General features: G+C 47.8%; 1 long non-coding RNA gene across 3 annotated transcripts; it reads right to left on the reverse strand.

The window, feature by feature from the left end:
- Positions 1 to 1,749: 1,749 nt before the first annotated feature.
- LOC123780108 (uncharacterized) lies at positions 1,750 to 7,690 on the reverse strand. Of its 3 annotated transcripts, none has more exons than XR_015722985.1 (3): positions 7,659 to 7,690; positions 4,200 to 4,288; positions 1,750 to 2,377 (listed from the first exon to the last, which is right to left on the reverse strand). It is a non-coding gene; the product is annotated as an uncharacterized LOC123780108 (long non-coding RNA). The 3 variants fall into 3 exon arrangements; XR_015722984.1 differs by lacking the exon at positions 7,659 to 7,690 and adding an exon at positions 6,073 to 6,116; XR_006776330.2 differs by lacking the exon at positions 7,659 to 7,690 and having other exon boundaries at positions 4,200 to 6,057.
- Positions 7,691 to 15,501: the final 7,811 nt, after the last annotated feature.

The raw sequence follows: 15,501 nt of genomic DNA on the forward strand, positions 1-15,501 counted from the left end.
TGCAAATAATAACCCCCTGCCAAGGAAGCAGTGGGGTGCATGTTCTCAGTTCTGGGGGGCTTCCGCGGCTCTGAATGGCTCCTGAAGTTCCTTGGTTTTCAAGGGATTGCAGTTGATGAGATGTTATGAATGACCAAGCCTCCCAACCAGGCTGTGCCAGACCGCCTCCACGCATGTCTGAAGAGGCAATGCCAACTGTCAGACCCAGCCCGGGACCCAGCTGTGCTCCTGCCCTGATTAAAACCAGAGCTGGTGGGGTGCGGTGGCATCCACAAACACAGAAGACAGCCTACCTGCTCATTGACAGATGACGTGGGCCTCAAAGTCAGGAAATCATGGGGTCCAGAAAGAACTTGTGTTTACTCAATAGATGTGTGCCCCACGAACCCAGAAAGTTCTGGATCAGCAGAGGGGCTTCTTGGGTCTGTGACAGCAAGGGCAGAGTGGTGACAACGGTTACTGTCCCCATGGACTGTGCTCAGTCAGCCTCCAGGCCTCCCGGTTCCCTTTCTGCAGCCACCTATCGCAGTCAGTCCCTCCCAAATGTCCCCTGGGGGACACACTGCCCCTCCTGAGGACCATGGCTCCACAGTCGGACCCGCAGCAGCTTGCCTCCCCTGGGCCTCTCTGCTCTGCACTCTCCTCCCTTCTGTTCATCAGCAACAGGCAGGAGCCTGTTTGGGTCCATCCAGCCAACTCCTGGTGGACCTGCCATCCCAGAGCCGACCTAGGAAAAATTCCTCAGCCCCTCAAACTGTGAGGAGTGCCCTCCACTCTCTGTTCTGCTCACCACCTGCTTGTTCACAGGCCACATGCCTTGATGAGACCCTGGACTCCCTGGAGACCTGGAAGGCATCTGTCTTGGCCTCCCCGCAAAGTCCTTGGAGTGGCAGGGTTTCAGGGCCCTGAAGTGGAATCATGAAATATTGGTCTTTCTCTCCGTGCTTTATCGCACAGAGCATAATATGTTTTCAAGGTCCGTCCATGTTGGGGCATATTTCAAAACTGAATTCCTTTCTAGACCTCCAGTTAATAAAAGTGTATCAATATTGTTTTGCTAATTATAACAAATGCACCACATCCATATAAGATGTTATTAGTGGAGGAATTGGGGTCGGGGGGCGTGGGTTATGGGAACTTTCTATGTTATCTGTTCAACTCTTAGATTTGTCTAAACCTCCTGTTGTCAATAATGCCTATTAACTTTTTAAAATCTGAGAACACTCTTTCAGGGAGCGATCTGTGTCAGCCAATATTGGTTCGAACATCAGCTAAAGGTCTGTACGTTAGCTAAAGATGTTGTTTACTGGTAAAGGTGAGCCCATTCTTGAGTTAGAAATGCACATTGACTGCTGGAGTTACAGCGATACTGACTGACTTGATCATTTGCCTTTGCATACAGAAGAGAAGAAGGTGGCTTCACATTTTGATGGTTTTCTCTTACATACGGGTCACTGAATAAAGTAGCATCATTCTTCTTGAATGAACCTAATGAGTCCATTCCCACAGTACCTTCAACTGGGTCATTGGTAGGGTGCCCCCTGTTGTTTGGCCAGAGGCGGAGTTTTCAGAATCACTGCCTGGGGTCAGGTGATACTCTTGACTTCAGGCAGGAGCCGCGAGCACCCGAGAAAGTTACGGACACCCCTCTGTGTCTCATTTGCCTGTTCTGAGATGTTGAAATGTGACTGTGGCCTACTTATTAGAATTATGTTATGAGGCTAAAAGTAAATAAACACAAGGAAAGCCTTAAGAAAAATAAAATAAATGACTGGTGTTTCATAATCACCCTAAGTGTTCAATCACTGAGCGACTGCAAGAATAAGGTAGACACTTGGTGGTGGTGGAATCCAGAGAGGGGACGTGGATGGCTCCACAGCAAGAGAGGATGGACGCTCACTCTTAGCTTTACATGGGGAGGATGCTTTACTGCTCGTGGACAATACCTGTTACCATCTCCTGTAATCCTCAGGTCAGCCCTATTGAGGTGGGTGGGGGCAGAGCAGGGGCTGTAAGCCATATTCTAGTGGGAGGCACTGAAACGTAGAGAGATTAAGTGGCATGCCAAGAATTACCAGTCTCTTTTGCCAACATTAGAGATAGATTTCTTACAGGCTTTTTCTATTTATGCACTTCCCACCAAAGGGAACACTGTTCTCATTTGGGGCAGACGTAGCAATTCCTCCAAGTCGTGTGCCTGAATCATCACAAGTGGCCTCGGTTTGGAGCTGACACAGGAGTTGGAATGTCCAACCTTGGTGATTCATTTCATTTGATGAAATCGGAAGTTCCCAGAGGGACGTACCATGGGGGGTCCGCGGACAGACGGCACATCCAGCAGTCAGAAACCCAGGAGTGACGTCAGGGATGTTCTGACCTATCAAGGGTAAAAATTAGTAGAATGATTAGAATAAGAAAATGGGAGTAAAGGGGTCATTCTGGGTGAATGGCAACAAGGGTTTATGGAAAATGAGAAGAATTATTTTAACTGAGCAGATACAAAACAGAAAAAGAATCAAATGGGAGTCTTGACCCAATAGCTTGTGTGGAAACTGCCCACTAGCCATCACAATTTGCCTGTTCTGAAAATCTTGGGGCAGCTGCCTGCTTCTGAAGCCTGGCTATTTCCAGAGGATCTCTGAGAAGCCTCAGTTTGAGTAGCCCTCTAATTGTGTGAAATTCTGATTTTTTAAATTATTTTATTTATTTTAGTGGAGACATGTGAAGCCAAGGGTGAACTCCCAGGAGTTACACTGCTTTGTTTTTAAACAGTACCTGAAGGGGTCCCTTCAGGGGATGTGTAAGGGCAGTTTTTCTCTGATGTCTCTGCCTGAGGTTGAAGATCATGAAGAGGCTTCCAGGAAGATTTCAGGAATGGAGGCCTGAAGCTGTTGGTGAAAACCTTGGGCACTATTACAAGAGCTCTTTGCAATATGCTGCCATGTCTGCACGTAGTAGGGTAGTGCAATCTAGTCTGGGTAGTGAAATTCCTAGAGATAAGGAACTTCCAACTACTCATTTAGTGGGAGAGCCCGTGTGTTCCCAAGGGAATAGACTGGAGAGCCATCATCGCTAGTGTGTATTTGCACCCAGGGAGCTCACAGGTTTCTGAAAGGTTTGCTACTTTTAATGGAAGGATGAAAATGTTTTGCCCACTTGAAACAGTTTATGTCTTAAATAATGAACTGTGTTCCAGCAAAACTGTAATTTCTTGTGAAACTCTATATTTCTTTTTGGCCAAGTAAAGAGAACCCTTTTTAGAGGCTTTTTGTTCTCTGGACAAAGTCGGAGATCATTCACACGTTGTATAAGAACTGAATTACAAGGGAAACTTAGATTTCCTTTTTCAGTCTTGATCGAGCACATGGGAAAAGGAGAGGGGCCTTCAGTGAACTCCTGGGCCATGACTGTCCAGGTATGCCACTGTTCTGTCCAGGAGAGAACAAAAAGGATATACCCTTCTGGTCTCTTAGTGAAACAACTTTGGATTCAGAATTTCTTTTGGAGGCCTCAACATAGCATCCAAAATGTGCTGCCCATTGGGCTTCCTCCTTTCCGATGATGCTTCTCAAATGTATGATTTTGCTCCAATCAGGTTGTCTAGAGTTGGCCCTGAAAAGCCACGTCATCGTTGGTGAAGTCGTGGGGAACAAGAATTCGGATTGTGATGAATGTACACATGAGCATCAGACATTTTTTTCTGGAAGAGGAGAGGGGTTAGGTTTAGAGGATTCCCAAGAGAGCTGATGACAGTTGGTAGAAATAGAACATTTGTGCATCTCATGCCTTGGGCCCCAAAAATGACAGGGCTGAAGAGAGAGAGGATAGATTTGAAGATCCAAGAACATCAAGTGCCGGGAGGAGCCCAGGTCCTGCAGGAGGAGGATCATAACAAGCAGGAAAGAGGAACTTGGCCAAAGCTACAAAAAGGACCTTCTCAGTAAGAGAGAGGAGAGGGGCGCCTGGGTGGCAAAGGCGGGTAAGCATGTGACTCCTGATTTCAGCTCAGGTCATGATCTCTGGGTCCTGGGGTCAAGTCCCATGTCAGGCTCTGCCCTCAGTGGGGATTCTGCTTTGGGGTCTCCCTCTCTCTTCCTCTGTCCCTCCCCCACTCGTGCCATCTCAGTCTCTCCCAAAATAAAATAAATAAATCTTTACCAAAAAAAAGGAGTACAAAAATGAAAGAGGAAATAAATTACATGCGGATGGTGGATCTATGGGTCCGAGGCTTCGCATCCTGCGAAGTCGTCTTCCTTACGGACGACAGTGGCCATCGTCATGGCCTGGTCTTGGGAAAGGAAAGGGGACAATCAGGGTGAAGTGAGGACTCAGGCCACTGCCCCCGGGATTATGTCCCCGACCCCAAAACTCAATGCTGCCCTCAGCTCCGCAGTCCCCCCACCTCACCACCCATGGGGCCGTGATCCCTTTACCTCACTGGTGAGAAAGGCGTCCAGGGTCTCTGGGCCCTTCCCAGCCCTCAGATTTCATAACTGGGACCAGGAAGCAGTGCCTGTCAGCCCATTCTTTCAAGAGGCAGCCACGGTGGTGCCCATGACTTTTTGTCCCCATGATTTCCTACCTTCCTCTGCTCCCTCCTGCTACCCTCCCTCCTCTCTCCCTGAATCATTAATTCCTTATTTCCCTTCTCCTGTCACCTCCAACAACCAGACTGTTCTCTGCAATGGGAACAGTGGAGGAACGATCATGGGTTTACTGACACGCTCCCTAGTCAATCAGTTGATCAATGAGCCAATGCAGCTAACATGGAGGCGGCTGCCACGGGCCTGGGGTGATGCTGGGCCATGAGAGTGACCATCAGCTGGGCAATCAAGTAGACTGCCCCGTGCCTGGGCTCATCTTGGGCACTTGACACACACTTCCTATTGATGACAGCCCGTAAGCGTCCTAGCCCAGAGAGGAGATGAATGTGGCAGTAGAGGTAATGGTACTTGTCCGAATTCCCCTAGTCTGTCAGTGGGGGGACGGGCATTCTCCAGCTGGTGTGGCCACATAAACACCAGTACCTGCAGTGTTCACCAAAGACCCTGAGACCTGGAAGGACTAGGGGAGGCCCCGAGCAGATGGATGGAAGGTCCGACGGTGGGCCGTGACCACGATGTGGGGACCAGGCCTGTCGCTGTCAGTGGATTCTGACAGGAGCAAAGACCCTGGCCCCACTTCCCAGAGCCTCTGTCCTGGGCCCAGTCAGTCCCAGGAGACCAGCTCAGAGGGACCGTGAGAGCCAGTGTGTGCTGCCAGCCCAGCAGCCTTCACACAGGCCTCCAGAATTCCCGTCAGCCAGGGAGGGTCTCCGGGCAGCTGCATATGAGCCTCTCTCTCATGGAGCCAAGTGAAGGTCTTGCTCTGCTCCCAGTATAAGGGATGTGGTGAGGAGAAGAGAGAAATGTGCTCCAGGATGTGCCTCTCACCTCACCTCTGCAGCAGAATGCCTCGGGGAGTATTGCTCGCTATGAATGGGGTTAGAGCATATGGAGGCATTTCGTTCCCAGGCATGAGCTGAGGGCCACCGCTTGGCCTCCCGCGGTCATAGGGCTATAATGTGTGCGCTGTGACGAGATCTCTTTATCTCGTCTTTTCATTTCGTTTCTTTTCTTTTAATTTCTTTTCTTTCTTTCTTTCTTTTTTTTTTTTTTTTTTGAGAATGTGGACAATGGACATTGTGCAGTGGCAGTGGGATACACCTCCTGGAGCAATATGCAATCTCTCTCTCGCTCTTTCCATCTCTCCCTCTCTGCATCTCTGCATCTCTCTTTCTGTGTCTGACTCTCCCTGTCTCCCACACAAAAATACAATCTTATCACATAGAGCCACAAAAGACACCCCAAACCCAAGCCTCACGCACACACACCCACACCACACACAGGGAATACAATGCCTTCCTAGGACTGTAGACACATGGACACACTTTTTCACCTGGGAAATCTCCTGTCCACCACACCCCCACAACCCAATCAGGGCGGCTCGCCAGACTGAGGATTGCAAGGATGCCCCACCTGCATTAACATCTAGAGTTGTGTCTCAGGAAGAGGCTGATTCCAGAATACGTACCGCATTCACCAGATGCTCCTGTCCCCTGCAGGTACAGAAAAGAGGACACCGTGAGGCTCAGGTCATGCTACACACTGTCTGTCTGCATGAGCTTTATTTCCCTCAATGACTTTAGGAACCCAGATGGAACACAGTGGTTGAGTCCAACGACCCCAAAGTAAGTGAACTGGGGATGCCTTAGGAAGTTGTTTTTCCTGGGGGACATGTCTGTCCAGTCCATTCAGGATGGTGACTACAAAATGCTTCATCCAAGCAGGAGAAAGTGTTACTGAGGGACAGGATCCTACCACAGCGTTTAGAACCACGTTTGGTGTCGCCAATGCTAAATGTCCTCTCAAATCAGCTAACGGTTGGCAGAGACAACCACTCAACGCTCTCCCCACCAGGGAAATTCCATATGTAGAATCTCAAAAGTATATATAGCTTTTTACATAAAATCTGTATATGAAAATAATTTCATTTCCATATACAAGCAGTTGACATTAGGAAAATGATTTTTGTTTTAGTATTATGTTCAATTCGCAAACACAGTGTATTCTGTCTGAATTTCCTCTGAATTTGATTGGAAAGAAACCCAGAAAGCAACATTTGTTCCTCGGGGATAGACAGGCGAGCTCACCTTGTCAGGAGGCAGGCCCTCCTCCTCTGGGATCCTCTGATACAGCCAGGACCAGACAGCGCCATCATCAGTCACATCTAGAAGGACACAGAGCACCTGTCAGCGTATTGGTGGTGCTGCTCAAGAATGATGCGGGGAGGGGGGCCTGGGTGGCTCAGTCGGTGAACCATCTGCCTTCAGCTCAAGTCAGGACCGCAGGGTCCTGGGATCGAGTCCCGGATGAGGCTTCTGCTCAGCAAGGGTCTGCTTTTCTCTCTCCCTCTGCCCCTCTCACCTGTTTGTGCTCTCACTCACTCTCTCTCAAATAAATAAAATCTTAAAAAAAAAAAAAAAAGAATGCCTCGAGGTGTATTGCTCACTATGAATAGGATTAGAGCATATGGAGGCATTTGGTTCCCAGGCATGGGCTGTATGCCCCGCTGGGCCTCCCGCAGTAATAGGGCTATAATGTGTGCGCGGTGATGACATTTCTTCATCTCATCTTGTCTTTTATTCTCTTTTCTTTTCTTTCTTTCTTTCTTCTTCTTCTTCTTCTTCTTTTTTTTTTTTTGAGAATGTGGACAATGGGAATTGTGCAGTGGCAGTGGGATACACTTCCTGGAGACATATGCAATCTCTCTCTCACTCTTTCCATCTCTCCCTCTCCCTCTCTGCATCTCTCTGTCTGTGTCTGTCTCTCCCTGTCTCCCACACAAAATCACACACTCACAATCACACCACATAGAGCCACAAAAGAAACCCCAACCCCAAGCCTCATGAACACACACCCACACCACACACAGGGAATACAATGCCTTCCTAGGACTGTAGACACATGGACACATTTTTTAACCTGGGAAATCTCTGGTGCCCCACACCCCCACAACCCAATCAGGGCGGCTCGCCAGACTGAGGATTGCAAGGATGCCCCACCTGCATTAACATCTACAGTTTTATCTCAGGAAGAGGCTGATTCCAGAATACGTACCGCTCTCGCTGGTGATGGTTGAAGGTGTCACCTGCAGGTACAGAAAAGAGGACACCGTGAGGCTCAGGTCATGCTACACACTGTCTGTCTGCATGAGCTTTATTTCCCTCAATGACTTTAGGAACCCAGATGGAACACAGTGGTTGAGTCCAACGACCCCAAAGTAAGTGAACTGGATGCCTTAGGAAGTTGTTTTTCCTGGGGGACATGTCTGTCCAGTCCATTCAGGACGGTGACTACAAAATGCTTCATCCAAGCAGGAGAAAGTGTTACTGAGGGACAGGATCCTACCACAGCGTTTAGAACCACGTTTGGTGTCGCCAATGCTAAATGTCCTCGCGAATCAGCTAACGGTTGGCAGAGACAACCACTCAATGCTCTCCCCACCAGGGAAGTTCCATATGTAGAATCTCAAAAGTACATATAGCTTTTTACATAAAATCTGTATATAAAAATAATTTCATTTCCATATACAAGCAGTTGACATTAGGAAAATGATTTTTGTTTTAGTATTATGTTCAATTCGCCAACACAGAATATACTGTCTAAATTTCATCTGAATTTGATTGGAAAGAAACCAAGAAAGCAACATCTGTTCCTCGGACAAAGAACTTCTAGCTCACCAAGGCGAGAGGTGTGCCTCCGGCGCTGTCTCCTTTGATGGGATCCAGGGCTTCCTCCAAGGCATCTAGGACACAGAGTACCCGTCAGCACATTCCTCTTGTTGCCCAAGAATATTCATGGAATGTTGCTTGATATGCACACGAGGCTGGGGTGTATGGAGCCAGCTGGTTTCCAAGCATGGACTGAAGTGCCCCTGCTGGGCCACCCACTGCAGTAAGGCTCTAAAGTGCGCAGTGTGATGACATGGCTTTGGAGAAGGGTGACATCATACAGTATCTCTCTGACATATCTCCTGGAGAAACACCATTCTCTTTCTTTCTCCCCCTCTCTGTCTCTCTTTCTCGGTCATCTCTCTCTTTGTCTTTGTCTCTCTGTCTATGTCTCTCTGTCTTTCTGTCTTTGTTCCTCTCTCTCTCTCTCTCACACACACACACTCACAATCACACCACATAGAGCCACAAAAGACACCCCAAGCCCAAGCCTCACGCACACACAGCCACACCACACACAGGGAATACAATGGCTTCCTAGGACTGTAGACACATGGACACACTTTCTCACCTGGGAAATCTCTGTCCACCACACCCCCACAACCCAATCAGTGCGGCTCGCCAGACTGAGGATGGCAAGGATGCCCCACCTGCATTAACATCTAGTGTTTTGTCTCAGGAAGAGGCTGATTCCAGAATACGTACCGCATTCACCAGATGCTCCTGTCCCCTGCAGGTACAGAAAAGAGGACACCGTGAGGCTCAGGTCATGCTACACACTGTCTGTCTGCATGAGCTTTATTTCCCTCAATGACTTTAGGAACCCAGATAGAACACAGTGGTTGAGTCCAACGACCCCAAAGAAGTGAACTGGGGATGCCTTAGGAAGTTGTTTTTCCTGGGGGACATGTGTGTCCAGTCCATTCAGGACGGTGACTACAAAATGCTTCATCCAAGCAGGAGAAAGTGTTACTGAGGGACAGGATCCTACCACAGCGTTTAGAACCACGTTTGGTGTCGCCAATGCTAAATGTCCTCGCGAATTAGCTAACGGTTGGCAGAGACAACCACTCAATGCTTTCCCCACCAGGGAAGTTCCATATGTAGAATCTCAAAAGTACAAATAGCTTTTTACATAAAATCTGTATATAAAAATAATTTCATTTCCATATACAAGCAGTTGACATTAGGAAAATGATTTTTGTTTTAGTATTATGTTCAATTCGCCAACACAGAATATACTCTGAATTTCATCTGAATTTGATTGGAAAGAAACCAAGAAAGCAACATCTGTTCCTCGGACAAAGAACTTCTAGCTCACCAAGGCGAGAGGTGTGCCTCCCGCGCTGTCTCCTTTGATGGGATCCAGGGCTTCCTCCAAGGCATCTAGGACACAGAGTACCCGTCAGCACATTCCTCTTGTTGCCCAAGAATATTCATGGACTGTTACTTGATATGGACACGAGGCTGGGGTGTATGGAGCCAGCTGGTTTCCAAGCATGGACTGAAGTGCCCCTGCTGGGCCACCCACTGCAGTAAGGCTCTAAAGTGCGCAGTGTGATGACATGGCTTTGGAGAAGGGTGACATCATGCAGTATCTCTCTGACATATCTCCTGGAGAAACACCATTCTCTCTCTTTCTCCCCCTCTCTGTCTCTCTTTCTCGGTCATCGCTCTCTTTGTCTTTGTCTGTCTGTCTATGTCTCTCTGTCTTTCTTTGTTCCTCTCTCTCTCTCTCACACAGACACTCACAATCACACCACATAGAGCCACAAAAGACACCCCAAGCCCAAGCCTCACGCACACACACCCACACCACACACAGGGAATACAATGCCTTCCTAGGACTGTAGACACATGGACACACTTTTTCACCTGGGAAATCTCCTGTCCACCACACCCCCACAATCCAATCAGGGCAGGTCGCCAGACTGAGGATTGCAAGGATGCCCCACCTGCATTAACATCTAGTGTTTTGTCTCAGGAAGAGGCTGATTCCAGAATACGTACCGCATTCACCAGATGCTCCTGTCCCCTGCAGGTACAGAAAAGAGGACACCGTGAGGCTCAGGTCATGCTACACACTATCTGTCTGCATGAGCTTTATTTCCCTCAATGACTTTAGGAACCCAGATGGAACACAGTGGTTGAGTCCAACGACCCCAAAGTAAGTGAACTGGGGATGCCTTAGGAAGTTGTTTTTCCTGGGGGACATGTCTGTCCAGTCCATTCGGGACGGTGACTACAAAATGCTTCATCCAAGCAGGAGAAAGTGTTGCTGAGGGACAGGATCCTACCACAGCGTTTAGAACCACGTTTGGTGTCGCCAATGCTAAATGTCCTCTCGAATCAGCTAACGGTTGGCAGAGACAACCACTCAATGCTCTCCCCACCAGGGAAATTCCATATGTAGAATCTCAAAAGTATATATAGCTTTTTACATAAAATCTGTATATAAAAATAATTTCATTTCCATATACAAGCAGTTGACATTAGGAAAATGATTTTTGTTTTAGTATTATGTTCAATTCGCCAACACAATGTATGCTGTCTGAATTTCATCTGAATTTGATTGGAAAGAAACCCAGAAAGCAACATTTGTTCCTCAGGGATAGACAGGCGCTCACCTTGTCAGGAGGCAGGCCCTCCTCCTTTGGGATCTGATACAGCCAGGACCAGACAGCGCCATCATCAGTCACATCTAGAAGGACACAGAGTACCTGTCAGCATATTGGTGGTGCTGCTCAAGAATGATGCGGGGACGGGAGCCTGGGTGGCTCAGTCGGTGAACCATCTGCCTTCAGCTCAAGTCAGGACCGCAGGGTCCTGGGATCGAGTCCCGGATGGGGCTTCTGCTCAGCAAGGGTCTGCTTTTCTCTCTCCCTCTGCCCCTCTCACCTGTTTGTGCTCTCACTCACTCTCTCTCAAATAAATAAAATCTTAAAAAAAAAAAAAAAAAGAATGCCTCAAAGAGTATTGCTCAGTATGAATGGGGTTAGAGCATATGGAGGCATTTGGTTCCCAGGCATGGACTGAACGCCACCACTGGGCCTCCTGCGCTAATAGGGATAAAATATGTGCCCTGTGATGAGATTTTTTTTTTTTAAGATTTTATTTATTTATGTGACAGAGAGACAGCAAGCGAGAGAGGGAACACAGCAGGGGGAGTGGGAGAGCTAGAAGCAGGCTCATAGCAGAGGAGCCCGGTGTGGGACTCGATCCCGGTACGCCGGGATCACGCCCTGAGCCGAAGGCAGACGCTTTAACGACTGCGCTACCCAGGCGCCCCTGTGATGAGATTTCTTTATCTCATCTTGTCTTTTATTCTCTTTTCTTTTCTTTCTTTCTTTCTTTCTTTCTTTCTTTCTTTCTTTCTTTCTTTCTTTCTTTCTTTTTTCTTTTCTTTTCTTTTCTTTTCTTTTTTTTTTTTGAGAATGTGGACAATGGGAATTGTGCAGTGGCAGTGGGATACACCCCCTGGAGACATATGCAATCTCTCTCTCACTCTTTCCATCTCTCCCTCTCCCTCTCTGCATCTCTCTGTCTGTGTCTGTCTCTCCCTGTCTCCCACACAAAATCACACACTCACAATCACACCACATAGAGCCACAAAAGAAACCCCAACCCCAAGCCTCATGAACACACACCCACACCACACACAGGGAATACAATGCCTTCCTAGGACTGTAGACACATGGACACATTTTTTCACCTGGGAAATCTCTGGTGCCCCACACCCCCACAACCCAATCAGGGCGGCTCGCCAGACTGAGGATTCCAAAGATGCCCCACCTGCATTAACATCTACAGTTTTATCTCAAGAAGAGTCTGATTCCAGAATACGTACCGCTCTCGCTGGTGATGGTTGAAGGTGTCACCTGCAGGTACAGAAAAGAGGACACCGTGAGGCTCAGGTCATGCTACACACTGTCTGTCTGCATGAGCTTTATTTCCCTCAATGACTTTAGGAACCCAGATGGAACACAGTGGTTGAGTCCAACGACCCCAAAGTAAGTGAACTGGATGCCTTAGGAAGTTGTTTTTCCTGGGGGACATGTCTGTCCAGTCCATTCAGGACGGTGACTACAAAATGCTTCATCCAAGCAGGAGAAAGTGTTACTGAGGGACAGGTTCCTACCACAGCGTTTAGAACCACGTTTGGTGTCGCCAATGCTAAATGTTCTCGCGAATTAGCTAACGGTTGGCAGAGACAACCACTCAACGCTCTCCCCACCAGGGAAGTTCCATATGTAGAATCTCAAAAGTACATATAGCTTTTCACATAAAATCTGTATATAAAAATAATTTCATTTCCATATACAAGCAGTTGACATTAGGAAAATGATTTTTGTTTTAGTATTATGTTCAATTCGCCAACACAGAATATACTGTCTGAATTTCATCTGAATTTGATTGGAAAGAAACCAAGAAAGCAACATCTGTTCCTCGGACAAAGAACTTCTAGCTCACCAAGGCGAGAGGTGTGCCTCCGGCGCTGTCTCCTTTGATGGGATCCAGGGCTTCCTCCAAGGCATCTAGGACACAGAGTACCCATCAGCACATTCCTCTTGTTGCCCAAGAATATTCATGGAATGTTGCTTGATATGGACACGAGGCTGGGGTGTATGGAGCCAGCTGGTTTCCAAGCATGGACTGAAGTGCCCCTGCTGGGCCACCCACTGCAGTAAGGCTCTAAAGTGCGCAGTGTGATGACATGGCTTTGGAGAAGGGTGACATCATGCAGTATCTCTCTGACATATCTCCTGGAGAAACACCATTCTCTCTCTTTCTCCCCCTCTCTGTCTCTCTTTCTCGGTCATCTCTCTCTTTGTCTTTGTCTCTCTGTCTATGTCTCTCTGTCTTTCTGTCTTTGTTCCTCTCTCTCTCTCTCTCACACACACACACTCACAATCACACCACATAGAGCCACAAAAGACACCCCAAGCCCAAGCCTCACGCACACACAGCCACACCACACACAGGGAATACAATGGCTTCCTAGGACTGTAGACACATGGACACACTTTTTCACCTGGGAAATCTCTGTCCACCACACCCCCACAACCCAATCAGTGCGGCTCGCCAGACTGAGGATGGCAAGGATGCCCCACCTGCATTAACATCTAGTGTTTTGTCTCAGGAAGAGGCTGATTCCAGAATACGTACCGCATTCACCAGATGCTCCTGTCCCCTGCAGGTACAGAAAAGAGGACACCGTGAGGCTCAGGTCATGCTACACACTGTCTGTCTGCATGAGCTTTATTTCCCTCAATGACTTTAGGAACCCAGATAGAACACAGTGGTTGAGTCCAACGACCCCAAAGAAGTGAACTGGGGATGCCTTAGGAAGTTGTTTTTCCTGGGGGACATGTGTGTCCAGTCCATTCAGGACGGTGACTACAAAATGCTTCATCCAAGCAGGAGAAAGTGTTACTGAGGGACAGGATCCTACCACAGCGTTTAGAACCACGTTTGGTGTCGCCAATGCTAAATGTCCTCGCGAATTAGCTAACGGTTGGCAGAGACAACCACTCAATGCTTTCCCCACCAGGGAAGTTCCATATGTAGAATCTCAAAAGTACAAATAGCTTTTTACATAAAATCTGTATATAAAAATAATTTCATTTCCATATACAAGCAGTTGACATTAGGAAAATGATTTTTGTTTTAGTATTATGTTCAATTCGCCAACACAGAATATACTCTGAATTTCATCTGAATTTGATTGGAAAGAAACCAAGAAAGCAACATCTGTTCCTCGGACAAAGAACTTCTAGCTCACCAAGGCGAGAGGTGTGCCTCCCGCGCTGTCTCCTTTGATGGGATCCAGGGCTTCCTCCAAGGCATCTAGGACACAGAGTACCCGTCAGCACATTCCTCTTGTTGCCCAAGAATATTCATGGACTGTTACTTGATATGGACACGAGGCTGGGGTGTATGGAGCCAGCTGGTTTCCAAGCATGGACTGAAGTGCCCCTGCTGGGCCACCCACTGCAGTAAGGCTCTAAAGTGCGCAGTGTGATGACATGGCTTTGGAGAAGGGTGACATCATGCAGTATCTCTCTGACATATCTCCTGGAGAAACACCATTCTCTCTCTTTCTCCCCCTCTCTGTCTCTCTTTCTCGGTCATCGCTCTCTTTGTCTTTGTCTGTCTGTCTATGTCTCTCTGTCTTTCTTTGTTCCTCTCTCTCTCTCTCACACAGACACTCACAATCACACCACATAGAGCCACAAAAGACAACCCAAGCCCAAGCCTCACGCACACACACCCACACCACACACAGGGAATACAATGCCTTCCTAGGACTGTAGACACATGGACACACTTTTTCACCTGGGAAATCTCCTGTCCACCACACCCCCACAATCCAATCAGGGCAGGTCGCCAGACTGAGGATTGCAAGGATGCCCCACCTGCATTAACATCTAGTGTTTTGTCTCAGGAAGAGGCTGATTCCAGAATACGTACCGCATTCACCAGATGCTCCTGTCCCCTGCAGGTACAGAAAAGAGGACACCGTGAGGCTCAGGTCATGCTACACACTATCTGTCTGCATGAGCTTTATTTCCCTCAATGACTTTAGGAACCCAGATGGAACACAGTGGTTGAGTCCAACGACCCCAAAGTAAGTGAACTGGGGATGCCTTAGGAAGTTGTTTTTCCTGGGGGACATGTGTGTCCAGTCCATTCAGGACGGTGACTACAAAATGCTTCATCCAAGCAGGAGAAAGTGTTGCTGAGGGACAGGATCCTACCACAGCGTTTAGAACCACGTTTGGTGTCGCCAATGCTAAATGTCCTCTCGAATCAGCTAACGGTTGGCAGAGACAACCACTCAACGCTCTCCCCACCAGGGAAATTCCATATGTAGAATCTCAAAAGTATATATAGCTTTTTACATAAAATCTGTATATAAAAATAATTTCATTTCCATATACAAGCAGTTGACATTAGGAAAATGATTTTTGTTTTAGTATTATGTTCAATTCGCCAACACAATGTATGCTGTCTGAATTTCATCTGAATTTGATTGGAAAGAAACCCAGAAAGCAACATTTGTTCCTCAGGGATAGACAGGCGCTCACCTTGTCAGGAGGCAGGCCCTCCTCCTTTGGGATCTGATACAGCCAGGACCAGACAGCGCCATCATCAGTCACATCTAGAAGGACACAGAGTACCTGTCAGCATATTGGTGGTGCTGCTCAAGAATGATGCGGGGACGGGAG

This window comes from Ursus americanus, chromosome 35, assembly GCF_024610735.1.
Source record: "Ursus americanus isolate L20-20 chromosome 35, mUrsAme1.1.p, whole genome shotgun sequence".
NCBI lineage: Eukaryota > Metazoa > Chordata > Mammalia > Carnivora > Ursidae > Ursus > Ursus americanus.